Consider the following 20,878-nt stretch of genomic DNA (forward strand, 5'->3'; position numbering starts at 1 on the left):
TTTTTTTTTTATTTTCAAAGTTGTATATATGTGTGTTATGCACATACAACTATGTGTGCTTTTTCTGAAGGTTATAGCAAGCCATTAGATGTCCTGTTTTTTTACTCTCCTCCCTAATATCTAGAACTACTAGGCTGTCAGTCAGGAAGCCCTAGCAATCCTCCCGTTTCTAACCACTTACATCATGCTGTGGTTGCATGAACATGTGGCCACATCTGGCTTTTTATGTGGATGGTCAGAATTTGAAGTCAGAATGTTGCAGTATACTGGATAACACTGTGAACCCCAAGATTGTGTTATTTACTGGAAAAATCTGTCTCTAGTTGTGATGTCTCTCAACCTTAGCACACGCATTAATCCAAGACCTTTCTGTCTATTGTAAACAATAGTAAATAAAGTCAACCATAGGTCAAAAAGTGGAGCAGGAAAAGCAGTTGACATGTAGTGAATATAGGAAAACACTCTAGGAGGAATTCAGGGAGATGGGTAGAGAGACACAGAGGAAGCAGCAGGGCGGGGCACTCAGCCTTAAGGAAGTGTATTTGAGATGGCTGGGAGAAGGAGAGCTTCCTTTTCTTTGGGGGAGATAAACAGAGGAGAAAGCTCAGCTGGGTGCTTTCTGGGTCTCTCTGATCTGGCAGGCTTTCATCCCAGCATCTGGCACTTTTTGAGCCTTTATTGGTCAAATTGAACATTTGAGATTTTGTTACAAACAATACCAGATCCTCATATTTGCAGAGCAAGTTCTCTTACCCACTGAGATATCTCCACAGGCCAATTCACGACTTCATTAGGAATATTTTGCTTCGTGCAACTCCCATCTCTGTGGTTCTTTCTTTTCAAAGATTCCACTTCTCTTTGGAGTATCCAACAAAATATTGACTCATCACTCTGAAAAAAAAATATATTTTATGTGAAACGTTTGTCTAAATATGAGACAATGCAATGGATGTATAAACTTATTAAACTTTTGCTCACAAAAAAAATAGTGTGACAAATTAAAATTATAATTTAAATTAAGTTTCTGGACACTATGGAGAAAAAAAATATGCATGTTTTACTGTACCTGCCTTTGGCAAGACTCCTGTAAAAACTAGAAGGAGATGGGAAATTCAGAAGTTGGGGGGATGTACATGGCTTGGGAGGGAGCATCCTTTTCAGGCATATGGTTCCTAGTGGTTGATATTGTGACTGTTCACTGAGAAGAAATAATCAGTGACAATAATCAAAGAAGGTCCCAAGGAATTGTGAAGTCTGTCTGAAAATATGTTAAAAATGGTAAGCCTATGATAATGAGAACATATAGTCTCTTGCATAAGGACACACTTTTGTTTTGAGCTATTTGCTTATTTTGTGCAATTTTGAATATCAAAGAGAAGCATAGACACTAACACTAAAATTACTAATATGCATAGAAAAATCATAGAAAAATCATTAGTTAAAATTAATCTATTTTTATTTTCCTTTATTTTATCATTTATCACATACTTTTACATATGATATTAGAAATTATATTCAGTACAGTAATTAAGAAATATAATTCTTATACAATAAAACAGCATTTACAGTTCACAGAATTCAAAATAGCATCTCTACTAGAGTAATTTTCATAAGTATGCATGAATAGTATTCTCAGAATCATTTTTGTTGGTAGAAAATGAGAAAATTAAAAGTGTAATTATCTCTTCTTCCTTCCAAATTATACCACTATAGATATAAAACTATTAACTATATCAGTAACTGTATTTTAGGAATTATATTGGAACTCTTAAAATACCTAATCTTTTTACATTTTATTCCATTTATTTATATTTAAAAAAACTGAACTATTTCTTTTTGACATTTAAAAGTCTTTATTTTATTTTAATCTTTTTTTTCTTTTCTTTTTACAATACAGTCGTTATCCCCCTCTTGGTCCACCCTCTGACTGTGACTCATGCCATACCTCCTCCCGATTTCCAAGAGGATATCCAACCCCCACCCTACCAGACCTCTTTACTCCTTGGGGCCTCAAATCTCTTGATGGTTAGGTGCTTCTTCTCTCACTGAGGCCAGATCAGGCAGTCCTCTGCTGTATATGTGTCAGGGAGCCTCATATCAGCTGGTGCATGCTGCCTGGTAGGTGGCTCAGTGTCTGAGAAATTTTGGGGTCCAGGTCGTTGAGACTGCTGGTCCTCCTATGGGGTCACCCTCCTCCTCAGCCTCTTCCAGCTTTTCCCTAATTCAATCACAGGGCTTCGCGGGCTTCTCTCCATAGGTTGGCTGTGTAAAGCTGCATCAGACTCTTTCAGCTGCTTGTTGGGCTTCCCAAAGGGCAGCTATGCTAGGCTCCTGTCTGTAAGCACACAATAGCATCAGTAATAGTGTCAAGCCTTGGAGCCTCTACTTGAGCTGGATCCCAATTTGGGCCTGTCATTGGACCTTCTTTCCATCAGTCTCTTCTCCTTTTTTGTTCCTGCAGTTCTTTTAGACAGTAACAATTCTGGGTCAGAGATTTTGACTGCAGGATGACAACCCCATCCCTCCATTTGATACCCTATCTTTCTAGTGGAGGTGGACTCTACAAGTTCCCTCTCCCCACTGTAGGGTATTGCATCTGAAGTCCCTCCCTTTGAATCCTGAGAGTCTCTTACCTCCCAGGTCTCTGACATGTTCTAGAGCCACTCCAATCTCCCGAGGTTGCCTGTTTCCACTCTTTCTGCTGGCCCTCAGGACTTCAGTCCTATTTCCTCCCCCCCCCCAATACCTGATCATGTTCCATTTTTATCCTTCCCCTCTCCTCTTCCACCCAAGTCCCTCCCTCCCTCTGCCACCCCAACCCCACTGTGATTGTTTTCTTCTCCCTCCCAATTGGGATTGAGGCATCCTTACTTGGGCCCTTCTGCTTGTTAACCTTCTGGAGTTCTGTGGATTGTATCCTGGGTATTCTGTACATTTTTTTTTTTTTTTTTGCTAATATCCACTATTAGTGAGTAAATACAATGCATGTCCTTTGGAGTCTGAGTTACCTCACTCAGGATGATATATTCTAGTTCTAACCATTTGCCTGCAAAACTCATGATGAGTTACCTCACTCAGGATGATATATTCTAGTTCTAACCATTTGCCTGCAAAACTCATGATGTCCTCATTCTTAATAGCTGAGTAGTGATCCATTCATGTGTAAATGAACCACATTTTGTTTCCATTATTTCCTTGTGTGACATCTGGGATCTTTCCAGCTTCTGGCTCTCACAAACAAGCCCACTATGAACATAGTGGAATATCTGTCCCTGTGGCATGGTGGGGCATCTTTTGGGTTTATAGTCAAGAGTGGTATAGCTGGGTCTGCAGGTAGCTCTATTTCCAATTTTCTGAGGAATCTCCAGATTGATTTCCAGAGTGGTTGTATCAGCTTGCAATCCCACCAGCAGTGGAGGAGTGCTTCTCTTTTTCTACATCCTCACCAACATGTGCTCTCTCCTGAGTTTTGAAAATTGTGCTAGAATTTTGATGTGGATTGCATTGAATCTGTTGATTGCTTTTGGTAAGATTCCTTTTCTTTATAGAAAAAATGCACAGAAGAAGATAGAGGTTTTCCAAGTGTATAAGTGTGATTCATGTGGAGATGAATTATTCATGTGACCAATAGCTGAAAGATGATGAAGTGTTGGATGAAGAAGGCACACTTCAGTCATGCTAGATCTCTATCCACCGTCCCCTGCATGGGTACCCCAGGTTAGCTCTCACTCATTGGATTTCCCCTTTGGACTTTTCTTCCTTCCCCTAAACATCTATTTCATTACTAGTATATTAATATCCATGCTCTTCTTGTCTTACCCTTTTCTAGTAGAAAATTATTAAATATGAAAAAATCTGAAAACATGTTGGCAACGTTTTTATTAAGAATAATGAATGGGTCAACAATTCCCACATAAAACTACCATCTCTGTGAACAAATTACTGTTAGATAGGTATAAACTACTCTTCTATTGTGATAAAATACCATGATCAATACAACTTATAGAAGGACTAATTCACTTTTCCTTATGCTTATAGATCATAATTGTGGTCAGAGCATTGCAGCAAATGGAAGACACTCCTACAGGTGTATAAAGCTGAGAATCATCTTCAATCACAAATATGAAACTACTAAGTAGCAGGGGTATTTTGGCTCTAAAAGCCTGCCCCAAGTAAGTATATTTTCTTCAGTAAATTGGAACCTCCCCTCCTAAACTTCCCAAAATAGTATCAACAACAGGGATCAAGTGTCCAAATACAAAAGTCTGTTGGGTGACATTCTCAGTTAAACCCCTAAATTTGGTGGGATTTTAAAAAATTATCTTCTGTCATGTTATACTTATACCTACTGTATTCCTCCACATTCATCCAGATAAGCCAGCTTTTTTAGAAAAACTTAATCCTCTCTCTCTCTCTCTCTCTCTCTCTCTCTCTCTCTCTCTCTTTCTTTCTCTGTCTCTCTATCTGTCTTTCTCTATGTGTGTGTATTTGTTCATATATGTGCGAATCAGCACACTGAAGAATTTGGGATACTGTGTCTAACACTTCAGTCTCTTATCTGGTAGTTGCATTCTCTCCTTCTCTTTGAGACATATGATCTTACACTGCACTTACTGTTTACTTTCATGACATGTAACATATGTACATTCAAGAAAAACATAGTGGATTCAATTTCATTATTTCTGAACTTGGTTCTTCAATATTTAAATGAGGAAAATGAGTTTTAATTTTCCTTTCCGCAATTGGATGAAGAAAATTTAAATTTGATCATTCAAACATATCTTTCTAGTAAATGAGAAAATCAGTTATGAATTAGCATGTTGTTTGTAATAAAGGTATTGGCATTTACAAAATATCTGTAGATGTCATGTATACCCGATATTCTGTGACTGATGGAAAAGCTTTGTCTTTGTTCTTTGTTTTTTTTATTATCAATAATAGAATACTTCCCATTCCTGTTTCTCTCCTTATAGTATTTAGCAAATATTGGGGGAGGATTTACTCTGGAAAAGTGTAGTGTTTCTCAAAAGAGTCTTGTCTCAAAATAAATGGAAATTAGAAATTCAGTCCTTGCACAAACACTTCTGCCCCTAGAGCAAGACTTTATCTGACACTTCTCTGAGACTGTCAAGGATCTGATGGAGAAGAAGCTAGGACTCTCAGACACAAGAGATACTGTTCCTCATTTCAAAATGGCCACAGACTACAATGATATTATAGGCAGGGATTTGACTGTGTTGCAAGTTTCAGAGATTTAGGAGCCAAGGAAATAGTATGCTGACAGTCTCTAGCTCATCTTGATTACATGCTCGGTTGTTGAACTATTCTAAAAATATTTTTCTTAATAGATAATATCAGGGATTCTGCCTTTATTGGCAGGGATGCAGAGCTACTGGTATCATGGGTCCGTCCTAGGTTTGGATGCCATCAATGATGGTCTGAATCTGTAAGTCTGTATTTTTACCTATTGAAGTTCTATTCTGGTAGCAGACATGCTTCATGAACCTGATGGAGATTTTTCTGCAGAGTTCCTATTAGACTGAGAATGAGTAGATGTTTGACATCATCCTTACACCTGATGGCCATGGAAGTCTTGGAAGATACACTAAAACTAGTCACATATCTATTGTCAAGGAGAAAATGACATTCTATTCCTTCTACCTGCCTATTGTGACTGCCATGTATGTGGAAAACATTGATGGGCAAAGAGCAATAAGTACCATAAAGACCTTGAGGAAGACCAGTGAGTTCCTTCAAGTGCAAGGTGATTACTGCAACTGATTTTGGAACCCCAGTGTAACTTGGAAAGTTGACACAGACATCAAAAAGAAAAATATGGCTGGCTTTCAGTGGTTTCAAATAAGCCAGTACCTGCCAGATCTTAGAGGAGGATTGTATATAAAATGAGCCAGGGAAGGCAGCGCAGGTGAAACCCTGTCTGATCTGAAGCCTGTGTTCTTGACAGTGGCAACAACCTTAAGGTATATGCATGAGTAGGCTGCGCCTTTGCCCCTACTCATCTTCTTTGATTTGGTGGAGGGAGGAAGGGAAGTGGGGGAGGGTGGCAGAGATCTAAAAGTAGATAAAATAACCTACAATTTTCAAGGTCCAGGAAGGAAGTCTCTCAACAAACTATTATGCAAGTTAAAATAATATTCATACACAAAGAATATCTAGATAACTCAATCTTTAACTGCAGAAAGTGTCTATTCCAAAGATTGGCAATTCATTAGAAATTGTCATATCTTACTTAGATGTTTCAATAACTTACACCTATTATAGTGATTATAACATATCATTTAAATGAACACCCAAAACTTAAACAGTTGAGGGATAAAGAGGCCATAGTATAAATCACAACATTGTTTACCTATTCAGATAAATATTTGTGATGCAAGTGATCAAAATTCAAAATTTATGTTTCATAGATATATGATTTGTGTACTTATTTATCAAATCAAAAGCCTTCATCAAAGGCTTTTAGATGAGAATCTAGATAGATAAATATCATAGATTCACAGATGGTCAAAAAAGAATAAGTCATGTGCACTGAATTAACATATTCTTAGTCTAATGTGAGAAAATAAATTGTGGACTCCCTCCCCACAGCCCGGACAGTATCGAAAGCAAAACAGTGCCACTTGGCCCCAGGGCTGCGGCTGCCACCTGTTGAGCGAAACCTGGTTCCAGTTACATTCAAAAGCTCCACCCCCACAGAGTAACAAGGAAGTCACTGATTGGACTGTTACATTGATGTATTTTGGGGGGAGTGGTTTTTGCCCCAGGTAATATACCTGTTGGGAGAACAAAGGATTCTTTATTAAAGAACCAAGATGGCTGAGCAGTAAAGTCTCCTGTCTAACTTTTACCCTTCCACGTGGGTAGGTATGTCTGTGGCCACTCTATCCTATCCCTAACTCTCTCTTGCAGCTGCTCGTCTTTCTAACTCCATTTTTCCAGGTTACCCACTGTTTAATGTTACTGCAGGCCAGTAGCAATAAATTACTATAAACTATCTAAAATCTGTATCAACATGACATAGATTTCTTAGAGATAGGAAAAAGAGTTCTATTTCTGTGCCGATAATCTTTTTTTTCAAACACTTACAAGGTTGGAAGCATTTTCTACTGGTGATCTCTAAGGTCAGTCTATTTCTAATATTCTTAGCATTCCTACAGCTTCCAGAGAAGGACCTCATATTATAGTTGAAGTGAGATGCAGATATATTTGAAGAGTTTTGTAAAATGCATCAATTATTAATCAATTTAAGATCATTTGAGAAAGATTAAAGCTTTTTTTCAATATGTCTTCAGTGTATACTGTGAATGAGCTCTCTTACTATTTTTCTGCTGAACTAAATGTTGGAAATCTGAAAGTCTGTCATTTATATTCATGCTATAGTTAATACTTGTCTAGTTTCATTTTCAGTGCTCAATAGCCATATATGGACATTCAGAAAATTAAACCATGTAGCTCTGTTTGATCCATTGAATGCAATACAGATGTACTTTGGTTTAACATGGAATTCCATCCTAGTGAATCCATCAAAAAGTGAGAATATCTCAACTAAAAGTATGATTTAATATACCTAACACAGAAATTATGCCATAACTCCAAGCACAATGAAGATTAAGTTCTGAACTGTTCAAACCTGCATCCACTGTGATTGCTCAGCCTCACTGGAGGGAATTGTGAGAGATGAGGCTATTAACTCTAGAAGTTCACGGTTTGAAATTCAGTTCAATGTCACTTAATTTATATTTTTTTAATGTTATTATAACATGAGAAAAATATCTTGGACTGAACCATCACAAGTTGTAGACTCTATTGTTAAATAATATCTTATATTCATTTTTCAGATGTTCTCAAAATTTTAGATACATAATATCTTACATTCGTTTTCTACAAGTTCTCAACATTTATTTTACTATTTTCAAATATTTCCTGAACTTTAAACACTTTGATCCTTCTTAGAAGGGAGAACAAAATACACATGGGAGCAGAGACAGAGACATAGTGTGGAGCAGAAACTGAAGGAAAGACCATCCAGAGACTGCCCCACCTGGGGAATGATCCCATATACAGTCACCAAATGCAGACGCTATTGTGGATGTCAAGAAGTGCATGCTGACAGGAGCCTAATATAGCTGTCTCATGAGAAGCTCTGCCAGAGCCTGAGAAATACAGGGGTGGATGCTCACAGCCAACCATTGGATTGAGCATAGGGTCTCCAATGGAGGAGTTAGAGAAAGGACTGAAAGAGCTTAAGGGGTTTGCAACCGCATAGGAAGAACAACAATATCAACCAACCAGACCCCCCCAGAGCTCTCAGGTACTAAACCACCAACCAAGGAGTGCACAAGGAGGGACCCATGGCTCCAGCTGCATATGTAGCAGAGGATGCTGTTGGTGGGCATCAATAGCAGGAGAGGCTCTTGGTCCTCTGAAAGTTTGATGTCCCAGTGTAGGGGAATGCCAGAACAGGGAAGCAAGAGTGGGTAGATTTGTGAGCAGGAGGAAGATAGATAGGATAGGGGATTTTCAGAGGGGAAACCAGGAAAGGAGATAACATTTGAAATGTAAATAAAGAAAATATCTAATAAAAAAAGAAAAAAAGAAAGAAGAAAAATATCTGACTTTTTGCAATGCTAGAATCATATCACTCACAGACCTTTCCTTTTATTGAGATAAGATTGATAATATTCATTAAATATTTCACTTTTACATAAAAAAGAAATGTAAATAAAGAAAATACCCAATAAAAAATTTCAAAACCATCAAATGTTTAACAAAGAGAACTTAAAAGTCACAAAGCAGAGTCTGAACAAGTACAAAAATATGCTTGGTCATGAAAAACATTTTGGTGTCCAGCTTGGTGTCATGGTGCCCACCTTTCACTCCAGCACTTTAAAGTCAGAGTCAGGGAAATTCTTATGAGTTGGAGGCCAAAAGAAATAAAAGAAGGAAGGGAGAGAGAGAGAGAGAGAGAGAGAGAGAGAGAGAGAGAGAGAAAGAGACAGAGAGAGAGACAGAGACAGAGACAGAGACAGACAGAGACAGACAGAGACAGAGACAGAGACAGACAGAGAGAGACAGAGACAGAGACAGAGACAGACAGAGAGAGAGAAAGAGAAAGCAAGCAAGCCAATCTACTTTCTCGAGGAAATATGCACATTTTATATAATTTTAATTGACAAAGTTTTAATGTGTGCAAAGATAGGAACCTGAACCTAATTATTTAAACTTCTGTGAAAGACAATTACTCAAGAATAGCAAGAAAAGATTGAAATGGGAAATTTGCCTGGAAGCTTTGAGAGTAGACACTGAGGGCAAAGAAAAAAATATTACAGTTTGGGCCAACAAGAAGACTCCAGTGATAGAGACTGATAGAGTCTATTACTGCCAAGCCTGAAGACTTTGATCCCAGAACTTATTGAGGGGAAGGAGGAAATCAATCCACTCCGCAGAGTTGTTCTCTGATCTCCACACTGGAACCATGAAATATCTGTCCTCATGTGTACACGCATGCACATATTCATACATACATATATACAGTCAAAAATACAATAAAATGTAAACAAATGCTGAAATAAATACATTCATACATATATACATATCTGTGTATATATGTGTGCATGTTTGTCTGTATTCATGCATGTTTTGTGTAGTATGTGTACATGTATGCATATGTACATACATGTCTGTGTATACACATATCTGTTAGAGGGGCAATATGGCAATATGTGAGCTTTCTTTTTCTTTTTTTTTAAATTAATTTACCTTTTACACTCCATATTCCATTCCCTGCCACCCCCATCCATCCTCTGACTGTCCCACATCCCATACCTCTTCTCCAGGCCCCACCCTATCTCCACGTGGAAGCCCCTACCCCCACCCCACCTGACCTATAAACTCCCTGGGGCCTCCAGTCTCTTGAGGGTTAGGTGCATCATCTCTGAATGAGCACAGACCTGGAAATCCTCTACTGTATATGTGTCCAGGGCTTCATATCAGCTGGTGTATGCTGTCTGTTTCGTCGTCCAGTGTTTGAGAGATCTCGGGAGTCCAGATTAATTAAGACTGTTGGTCCTCCTACAGGATTGCCCTTCTCCTCAGCTTCTTTCAGCCTTCCCTAATTCAACAACAAGAGTCAGCTGCTTTTTTCCATTGGCTGGGTGCAAATGTCTGCACCTGACTCTTTCAGCTGCTTGTTGGGTCTTCGTGGGCAGTCATGATAGGTCCATTTTTATGAGCACTCCATAGCCTCAGAAATAGTGTCAGGCCTGGGGACCTCCCCTTGAGCTGCATCCCACTTTGGGCCTGTCGCTGGACCTTCTTTTCCTCAGGCTTCTCTCCATTTCTCTCCCTGTAATTTTTTTTTCAGACAGGATGGGAAAGAGCCTTGAACTCATTGGCACATGGGGAATTTCCTAAACAGAACTCTAACGCCTCATGCTCTAAGATCAAGAACTGATAAATGGAACCTAATGAAACTGGAAAACTTCTGTAAGGCAAAGGACATAGTCAATAAGACAAATTGGCACCCTACAGATTGGAAAAAAAATCTTCAGTAACCCCACATGTGATAGAGGGCTAATATCCAACATCTATAAAGAACTCAAGAAGTTAATCACCAAAAAACAACAACAACAACAACAACAAAAAAAAAAACAAAACAAAAAACAAAAAAACAAACAACTCAATCAAAAATGAGGTATAGAACTCTAGAAGTAAACTGAGAATTCCCAACTGAAGAATCTCAAATGGCTGAAACGCACCTAAGGAAATGTTCAAAGTCTTTAGTGATCAGAGAAATGTAAATCAAAATGACCCTGAGATTCCCCCTTACACCCATCAGGATGGCTAAGATCAAAACCTCAGATGAAAACACATGCTGGGGAGGTTGTGGAGAAAGAGGAACATCCTCCATTGCTGGTGGGTTTGCAAACTGGTACAACCACTCTGGAAATCAATCTGGAGGTTCCTCAGAAAATTGGAAATATAGCTACCTGAAGACCCAGCTACACAATTCTTGGGGATATACCCAAAAGATGTCCCACCATGCCACAGGGGTACATGTTCCACTCTGTTCATAGCAGCCTTATTTATGAGAGCAAGAAGCTGGAAACAACCTAGATGTTCCATGTCAGAAGAATGGCTACAGAAAATGTGGTTCATTTACACAATGGAATACTACTCAGCTTTATTTTTCTCTATAGAAAAATATCCTTGATATATATTTGTGACTGTTTTGTTAGTGAAATCATCCTTCATGTTCTTCCCCATCCTTTCCCTAAATTCAGTTTAGTTACTAATAGTGTTATCATTCAACCTTTCTTAGAGTTTTTGCTTGCATATAGTAAGGTTCATTACACAATTCATTTTTTCATTGAATCTACTACTTAATCCTGTGCTTCTATTCAGTCCTAGAAACCTATTACTTTTGATTAGAGTTTCCAAAATATTTCTATTTATGTCTATTAGTATATTTATATTTGCTATTTTGCTATAATTTTTTATGTGTACAAGAAAAGGTTACTCATATATATCAATCTCTTTTTATTTTTCTATTCCTATCAGGATGCTTAATGGATAAAATAAATAAATACTAGGCTATTACCATAAATATTCTATTATTCTCTTTTATATTTTTTAGTTCTTCTTGGTTTGTTAAAGAACTAATCCCAGACTACGTAACTTCATTCTTGTGAAATATGAAAATACTTTGGAAGCCTCACTTTTCACTCACTAAACACTACATTATTTTCCTAATGTATAAAGTATACCCAGTAAAACACATTATTAATGACTTATTGTACTATCTTACATCATTGATGTGTTAAAATAATAAATTAATTTTAAAAACTTATAGGCTTTTTTGTACTACTAATTTTAACATTACCATTTATGCTGATTTACATATCCTTCTGAATCTTCATTTTTAATCACCCAGAATTTTTATGGTATGCCATATAAGAACAAACATTGGTAGTGAGTCCTTTATGTCTCCATTTATCTTGAAATGGCCTTCATTTATAATAAAGTCGGAAGGCTATGGGTTTTGTTTTAATATATGCATATATATGCATACATAGACATGTTGGGTGAATCCTTACCTTTCACATTGCTCTTCTCCTCTTTGTTTTTCTGTTTTTGTTTTTGTTTTGTTTTCTTGTTTTTATTAGATATTTTCTTTATTTACATGTCGTATGATTTCTCCTTTCCTAGTTTCCCCTCCAAAAAAAACCAAAAAACCAAAAAACAACAAGAACAAACCCCTGTTGCCTCCTCCCTCCCCCTGCTTGCCACCCCACCCTTTCCCACGTACTGGCCCTGGGATTCCCCTACACTGGGGCACAGAACTTTCACAGGGCCAAGGGCCTTTCCTCCCCTTGATGACTGACTTTGCAATCCTCTACTATACACATGCTGCAGGAACAATCAGTCCCACCATGTATAGTCCTTGGTTGGTGGTTGAGACCCTGGTCTTTTCCTGTTTGTATTATCAGTGTGTTATTGCACTGACTCCAAACTCTTTCTTACTTAGAGAAGTCAACTATGTGTTGTATTGATGTTCTGCTGTGCACCATGAGCCCCGTCTTGATTTTACTACCCTCATTATGGGTCGTAGTTCCATTCTTATCTTTGAGATCATTGAATCTTTTACTTTCTGCCAATTAAAGCTATCTTAGAAATTCTACTTGTTTATACTTATGATTTTTAACTATTTATTGCTTTTGTATTATAAAAATAATTATTTTTCGGTTCTTTGAAGATCTGTAGATTTGCACTTTTAAAGTGTTTTTATATACTACGTGAAATCCATTATGCAAAAATTCTCAGTAAATTATTCTATAGAAAATTATCAACTAGAACATGGGTTAAATGATCTCCCTTACAAATAAGATCTATTAGATAGTTTATATAATTGTATACATATGACTTCCATTATTTAGGTTTTTGTTTCATCATTTTTGGTATATTTGCTCATTAAACTGTTAAGCTCTGTTACTAAAGTGAGTCTTCTTGTAATCAGTCACTGACGGTATGTCTGCTTCAATATTTTAAAAGTTAATCTATCAGTGCTTCTCAGCCATTTGAGATTCCTATGTTGAGGATTCTGTTTAGCTATGTACCACCCTTTTAAAAAACAACTTCTTGAGTTCTTTGCATATTTTGGATATTAACCCTCTGTCTAATGTTTGGCTGCTGAAGATACTTTCCTATTCTGTAGGCCACCATTTTTTCTTCTTGACAGTGTCCTATACCTTATAAAAGCTTTTCAGTTTCATGAGGTTCCATTTATTAATAGTTGATCTTAGTGCCTAAGCTATTCGGTTCTGTTCAGGAAGTTATCTTCTGTACTAATGCATTCAAGTCTATACACCATTCTCTCTTCTATTAGATTGTGTCTGGTTTTATGTTGAGGTCTTTGATCTACTTGGATTTGTTTTGTGGTTTGTGATAAACGTAGATCTATTTGCATCCTTCTACATGCAGACATCCCATTGAACCAGCACCATTTGTTGAAGATGATCTTCATTTTCCATTCTATGATTTGGCTTCTTTGTGAAAAAAATCAAGTGTCCATAGGTGTGTGTGTTTATTTCAGGGTCTTTGATTTGATTCTAGTGATCAACGTTTCTGATTATATACCAATACCACGTGTGGCTTGATCTTCATGTGGGTTCACCAATAATTGGAGCAAAAGTGTTCCTGACTTGTTGCCTGCTTGCAGATCCTGTTCCCCTAACTAGGCTGCTTTGCCTGCCCTCAGTGGGTCAGGGTGTTTCAGAGTGGGTTGGTACCTAGAGGTAATCCTCCCACTTCTTGAAAAAGAAGGAGATGAGTGTTGGGAGGAAGGGCTTTGAGGGAGGTGCTGGGAAGAGAGGGGTAGAAGTGACTGGGATGTAAAGGGAATAAATAAATTAATGGAGAAAATCTTAAACTCTAATAAAAATAAACAAAACTAACATTTATGTCTTTCGATATTCACATGGATGATACAATTATGTGTTTTAAAATTAGTTTTTCAAATTTTCCTGGTAATTTAGACCTATAATCCCAGGAGGCTAAAAAACAAAGTTACAAACAAGTTTAAGGCCTGTCTGAATTTGAGTAAAGTCTGATAACTGAACTCAAACACCAACACTGAAAATTTCAAATAGAACAAAGTTTGGGGCTCATAGCACAGTCATGGAAGACTTAGCAACTGTCTACTTGTTTATCATATGTGAGTCCAAAACCACATGTGTAGTCTAGTTCATTAAACATTTTCTAGATGTCATTTTCTACCAGGACCTACCATATCTCAGTCATGTGTTTAGACCTTCGAAAGAATAATGAAAGAGAAACCAATTTGTGTTTTCATCAGAAAATTTATATTAAGTTTACATTCAGTGGAGTCCTGAATAAGCTTTTTCTAAGCATGACACTTTACATAGGGAAGTTAGTTCTTCCCTCTTTCTGCACTCAAAGTTGTCACTTCAATCAACAGTACAGCTGTTGTTTGTCATCTGTTGCTTTAACTAGGAGAACCTCTTCTCTAAACTAACAGTCTATAATTCCTGAGCTCTCTTTGTTCTGACAAAAGTCCTCACCAATAAAGCTACATCATGGAAATGTGAGAGGTAGGGATATCCTCAAAATCAAAGAAAATATTGTCAACAATTCATAATAGAAGCAACATTTAAAGTAAAATTTTTTAAAAAAGGAATGTTGTATACTTTGTAAGTTCCAGAGACTTGAGTTTGCTTGTTCGTTTCTTTTATTTATTTGTTTGTGTGTTTGGTTTGTTTGCTTGCTTCGTATGCCTCTGTTTGTGTGTGTGTGTATGTATGTGTGTATAATGAATCCATGAGCTTGTGTGGGAACATGTTGATAACCTTAATAGATTCACCACACTATTTTGAGATAGTGTTTCTCTTTGAATGTTTCTCATGCGTTTGGGAACTGGCTGGCCAACAAGGTAGGCGATTCTCTCTTGTTTTTGTCCCTCCCCCAGCACTGGGGTTACAATCATATATTACATCCAGCATTTATGTGGTACTGTGCTCTGATATTATAGTACATATGAGTGTTCAGACAGCATTTACTCACAGAGGCTCTCCCAATAGCCTCAAATCTTTGTCATTATTAACTCAGCCAGTATCTTCACTGGAACAAGTCTGTAAGAAGTTCTGCATGCTATGGGTTTTGCATATGATATAGTATGTGTTGTATATCCTTAATAGTATTTTAAGGAATAATGTTAAAGTCTTAGATGAACCGAGCTTCCTCCTTTTGTCTCCTGGCTTTAATCTTCAGCACTCTGCATTGAGATGATCTATGCTCTGAGTGGCTTTGTTTTACTGGTGGCTTAAGAGCACCAACTTCCTCATGGTAGCACTTGACAAGCACTGCATTTATCTATTCTTAAGTCTCTATGGGAAACAGACAATCTCTACACCTAAGGGAATCAAGATTATCTTTCAATCCCAACTATCTTTGTCCTTACTTCTTGAGCTCACCTGAGATTCAAAAGGGAAAAGAATCTTCTAACTCTACACTGATGTCATGACGATTGTTGGTCTCAGTTACACGATCTATTAATACTTTATTCTTCCACATTCTTACTGTTTAGGTACATATCAGTAATTTTTATTTTAAACTATATCTACCATTTCTATTACTTTTTTCTAGTGCTTGTAGATGAGGGTGTTTAATACAGATTTTCTTTGAAATATAGTGATAATAACATATGTATTGATAGCCATTATAATCTAGCAATATAAACATCTTTCTTTAAAGTACATAAATTGTTCTTCCACAATCACACATCTAGAATTTGACTTCTATCTTAATATCAAGAATGTGTTTCTTTAGTCTAGAATGCTAAGTTGTCTATTTATACTAACTTTATAAATGCATATGCCTTTGACTTTTCCCCCTCCATCTTGTTCACACATTTGTAACAGTTCTATATCACTCCATATGTTACATTGGTCCAATGTTTACATGCAGTCATTTCAAACATTGGCTTCATGTTTTCAAACCATAAAACATGTAACTAAATGTCACACATACAGCTAAATTCCATTCACGTACTAAAACATCGTGAGGTGTCCTCCCATGCACAATTGTTTGGACAGAGAAAAGGAAATTAACGCAGGAGTTTGTTCAAAAGTAAGTAAATTTCTAGCAAGTCTCATTGATCATAGAAGGCATGGATGCTTGCATTCACACTAATTTTCGATCTCCCTATTTAACCATGAGTTATGCTTAATTATAACACTAATAAATATTCTCCCAAATTATCCTTTATGTCTAAGTAAAACCAAAGTACATAAGCATGTCAAAATTTGTTTAACTGTTTGAGTATGGGACAAGAAAGTGAAAAGCTTAGAATGTTGGCAGTAGATCCAGATTATCAGGGCTTTAATACTGCCTCTGAAAATTAGTAGCAATGTGAGTTCAGAGGATAAGGAACTTAATTTTTCAGTTCCCCCTTTTTATAATAATTCCTCCATCAGATGGTTGGGACAGTAAAAGAGTTAATGCATTTAAAGCTCATAAAAGAGTTCCTGGTTGCTCACAGTTATGCCATTAGTGCTGTTCATTTCTCCTTAAGCAACTGCTGCCCACAGTTTACTTACCAAATTAGAACAGACCTTTATCAACTGATCACATCCTCACTGTGTCCAGCAGGACATTCTTAAAATGTCTAAAACCCAAGTTTTACTCTTTCCTCATTATAATTACTTTTCTTTCTGACATTATGCCACCGAAATGAAATGTTCAGTGTGTATTAATGTCACCACCACATCTGAAATGTTTCCTGACCCTAGTTTCCATTTAAATAGTTTGTGAATAAACAGAGCAATGGAAATGAATTCTACATCATTTTAGGTGGATATGATTTTCAGATTTTTAAATTAATCATCTCTGTCTCTTTTATCAATAAGCATTCCACAACTTCTGACTTTACATGCAACTTTTCATTAGTCTTTTCTTTTTAAAGAATGTTAATTGTGGCAGAATGTACTGTAGTGTTGTAAATTAAAGTGAGGAGTCCTTTATCTAAGTTAAAACATTAACTACAGAATCCTCCACTTCTGGTAATGCTTAAATGTCCTTTGAAAATAAATTTAATAATGTATATCTAAGATCAATAATACTGAGAAATACATTTTATTATAAAGCAGAAAATGTTAACAACTAGAAGTTTTCTTCTTCAAAAATATAAAATATAATTCTTAACTTTTAACATCGACTTTTATCAATTTCATCCAGTGTCAATTTTTGTTGTTTTTCACTAGACAACTACTATAGATAAAACAAGCTTTTAGGTACTTGGGAGAAAAGAAAGTGAACACAAATAATAGCTTCTACACTCATGAAGTTTGCACTTTAACTGTGACCTAGGGTCCAGAATCTTCTTTAGGCTTTTTCTTTGATTGTTTATTCTCAGATTATGAATCTGGCTAACTCTCTATATAAATCTTCCCTTTTGACCTGATAGCTCTTTTGCATTTATAAAGTCTGTTTCCTTTGAGACAATTACCTATAATAAAAAAGCCTACACATTTCAAGCTTATCGTTTGATTTTTTTGGTTCAAGTTATATATATTCTACTTTGGGGGCTTTGAGATCAGTATAATTCTGTACGTTTTCACAGCAAAAGATGCTCAGCATCAATGGGGCCTGTGAATGTTTTATATGTAATGAGAGGTGATTGCTTCTTATTCTGAAAAACGTGCCTGCAAATGTAGAACATGCAGCGGTTTGAATGGGAATATCCCCTGTAGGCTCATATATTTGAACATTTGGTTCCTAGTTGGTAGAGTGGGAAAGATTAGGAGGTCTTGCCCATTGGAGTAGGTGTGACATTTGGAGTTTGTGGTTTCAAAATCCCATTCCAGGCTAGTCCTAACTTTACAAAAGGGACTATTGGGTTAACATACATAAAACTCCATATCCAGAAGACACAAGATTAAAAACTAGATGCCAAGGCATGATGTTGGCTTTATTCTGGAATAAGGTCATAATCTTGTGTATAATAGACAAATCTTAAAAGTCTAAATTCTAAAAGACTCACTCATAACCCCAAATAAATTATAAGGATAATTGTTCTATTTTGACAGTATATTACACCATATGTAGTATGTCTTCATCAGAGTTTTGAGAACAAATTGGGATTAGTGAGTTACAGTACAAGTATTAAACTGTAATATATTAAAATTGAAAATAAAAAAAGAGAGGCAGTTAAATATACAGAATGGAAACAATCCATATAATCATGAGATCTTAGAGTAAAAGAGAATAGGAATTGAATAAAAGATATGAAATAATTTTTTATTCTGTTTGTCCAAATAGTTGTGAAAGTTTGACAAAGCTGTCCAATTTCTCTTGAATAGTTGCTTTTAGCTGATAAGCAAATATGCTAAATACCTTTTTGTTGTTGTGACAAATGCTGAAAAAATAATGTAAAGCAGGAAAGATTTAGTTTTTCCATGTCTTCAAAGCTTTCCACCCATGAAGAGGCAGGTCACTTTGTGGCATGAGACGACAGAGCTATTTATTTCAAGAATAGAGATGGTAGAGTGTGGGGCAGTGGGCAGTTCTGACAGCAGAGTCTAGTAGAGCGGCCACCTGGGAAGCCTGGAGACCGACTGAGCAAAGTAAATTTGTTCACAAGGGATAGTAGGAGTTCGGTGATAGCTCCTGAGACCAATGGCTCAGATTTCAGCCCAGACCCCTCACAGTTGCCCCTGTAGGAGATGTGTGCTCTATCAGGCAGACGCTGTCTCAAACTCCCAGCATTCTAGCTGGACCTTACACACAGTCATCTGACCACAAGCCAGGCATGCCACGCCCCATACAATAAAAGGGGTGGTTTGCCCCCTCCTCACTCTCTTACTTCCTCTCCCTCACTCTCTTGCTTTTCCCTCTCTCACTCTCTCTCTTGTTCTCTTACTTTTCTCCCCTCTTATTCTCTTACTCTACTTTTCTTCCCTCTTACTCTTGGACTCTTGCTCTTTCTCTCCTCTCTGCTCTTTATTCTCTTCTCTTGCTTTCTCCCTCTCCTTCCTTTTCTCTCTCTCTCCTTCTCCTTTCCTTCCCTTTACTTAATTGGCATATTCTATCCTTCTTACAATAAAATAACTCATTCATACATTGCCTCCCTTTTAACTAAGGTACCATGCAGCAAACAGGTGAGCCCCGGGGGAGAGAGAAAGACCAGGGCTACAGCAGCAGGCCCTCTGCCTCCAGAGAGAGAGGGAGAGACAGACCCTACAGGTGGGCCACCAGCCCAGTCCCCCTGATCTTGGAACAACAGTAGAGTAAGATTGTCATGGTCCTCTTCTCTTCTTCCATCTTGTCTACCCATGTTCTCAGGCTGTTGGACTGAGAACTGTTCAGGATATTTTTTCCACTTCCCATTGGTTATACCACATGCCAATCATTCATGGAAACATACAAACACTACCAGAGGAGAGATTACTAATCGTTGAATGCTTTCTCAATATTTAAATGAACAGTCAATATTAACTAGCTTACTGAGAACTGAAATTAGGCAAACAATATAGAGGGTTCTATCACTCAAAATCTAAATTTAGTTTTTCCAGATTCCTTAAATTTTCTTCCAGAAGACACATTACAAGAAGTATACAAGCTCTAACAGCTACAGTGCCTGGATTACTAAGTACCATCTGAACTAACATACTGTCAATGGTGTTATTTAGCAGAAGAGAATGAGGATTCCCAACTTAAAGGGCCAGTAAATATCTTCAACAAAATTATAGAAGAAAACTTCCCTAACCTAAAGAAAGAGATGCACATAAACATACAAGAAGCCTACAGAACTCTCAATAGATTGGACCAGAAAATAATAGATTGTCCTCCTGTTACCTAATAGTCAAAACACCAAATGCACAAAACAAAGAAAGAATATTAGAAGCAGTAAGGGAAAAAGATTAAATAACTTATAAAGGCAGAACTATCAGAATCACACCAGACTTCTTACCAGAGACTATGAAACATACATCCTGGGTAGATCTCACAAAGACCCTAAGAGTACACAAATGCCAGGCACCCAGTAAAATTCTCAATTAACATAGATGGAGAAACCAAGATATTCCACGATAAAGCCAATTTTAAACAATATTTTTCCACAAATTCAGCCCTACAAGGGAAAATAGATGGAAAACTCCAACACAAGGAGGGAAACTATACCCTAGAAAGAGCAAGAAAATAATCTTCTTTCAACAACCGCAAAAGAAGATAACCACACAAACATAAAAATAACATAAAAATTAACAGAAAAGAACAATCACAATTCCTTAATATTTCTTAACATCATTGGATTCAATTCCCCAATAAGGAGACAGACTGACAGACTGGATACATAAACAGGACCTAGCATTTTGCTGCATACAAGAAATACAAATCAGTGTCAAAGACAGATACTACCTCAGTGTAAAGGACTGGAAAACAATTTTCCAAGCAAATGGCCCCAAGAAACAAGCTGGATAGCCACTCTAACATGAGATAAAATGGACTTTCAACCAAAAGTCATCAAAAAAATCTACCAAGAAGAACTCTCAATTCTGAACCTCTATGCTCCAAATGGAAGGACACTCATTTTCATAAAAGAAACTTTACAAAAGCTTGAAGCACACATTGCATACAATAATAGTGGGAGACTTTAACACCCCACTCTCATCAATTGGCAGATCATGGAAACAGAAAATAAACACAGACACAGTGAAACTAAAAGACATTATGAACTAAATGGATTTAACAGATATCTATAGAACATTTCATCCTAAATCAAAAAGATATACCTTTTTCTCAGCACTTCATGGTACCTTCTCCAAAACTTATCATATAATCAATC

Source organism: Mastomys coucha, unplaced genomic scaffold (genome assembly GCF_008632895.1).
Source record: "Mastomys coucha isolate ucsf_1 unplaced genomic scaffold, UCSF_Mcou_1 pScaffold17, whole genome shotgun sequence".
Lineage (NCBI taxonomy): Eukaryota > Metazoa > Chordata > Mammalia > Rodentia > Muridae > Mastomys > Mastomys coucha.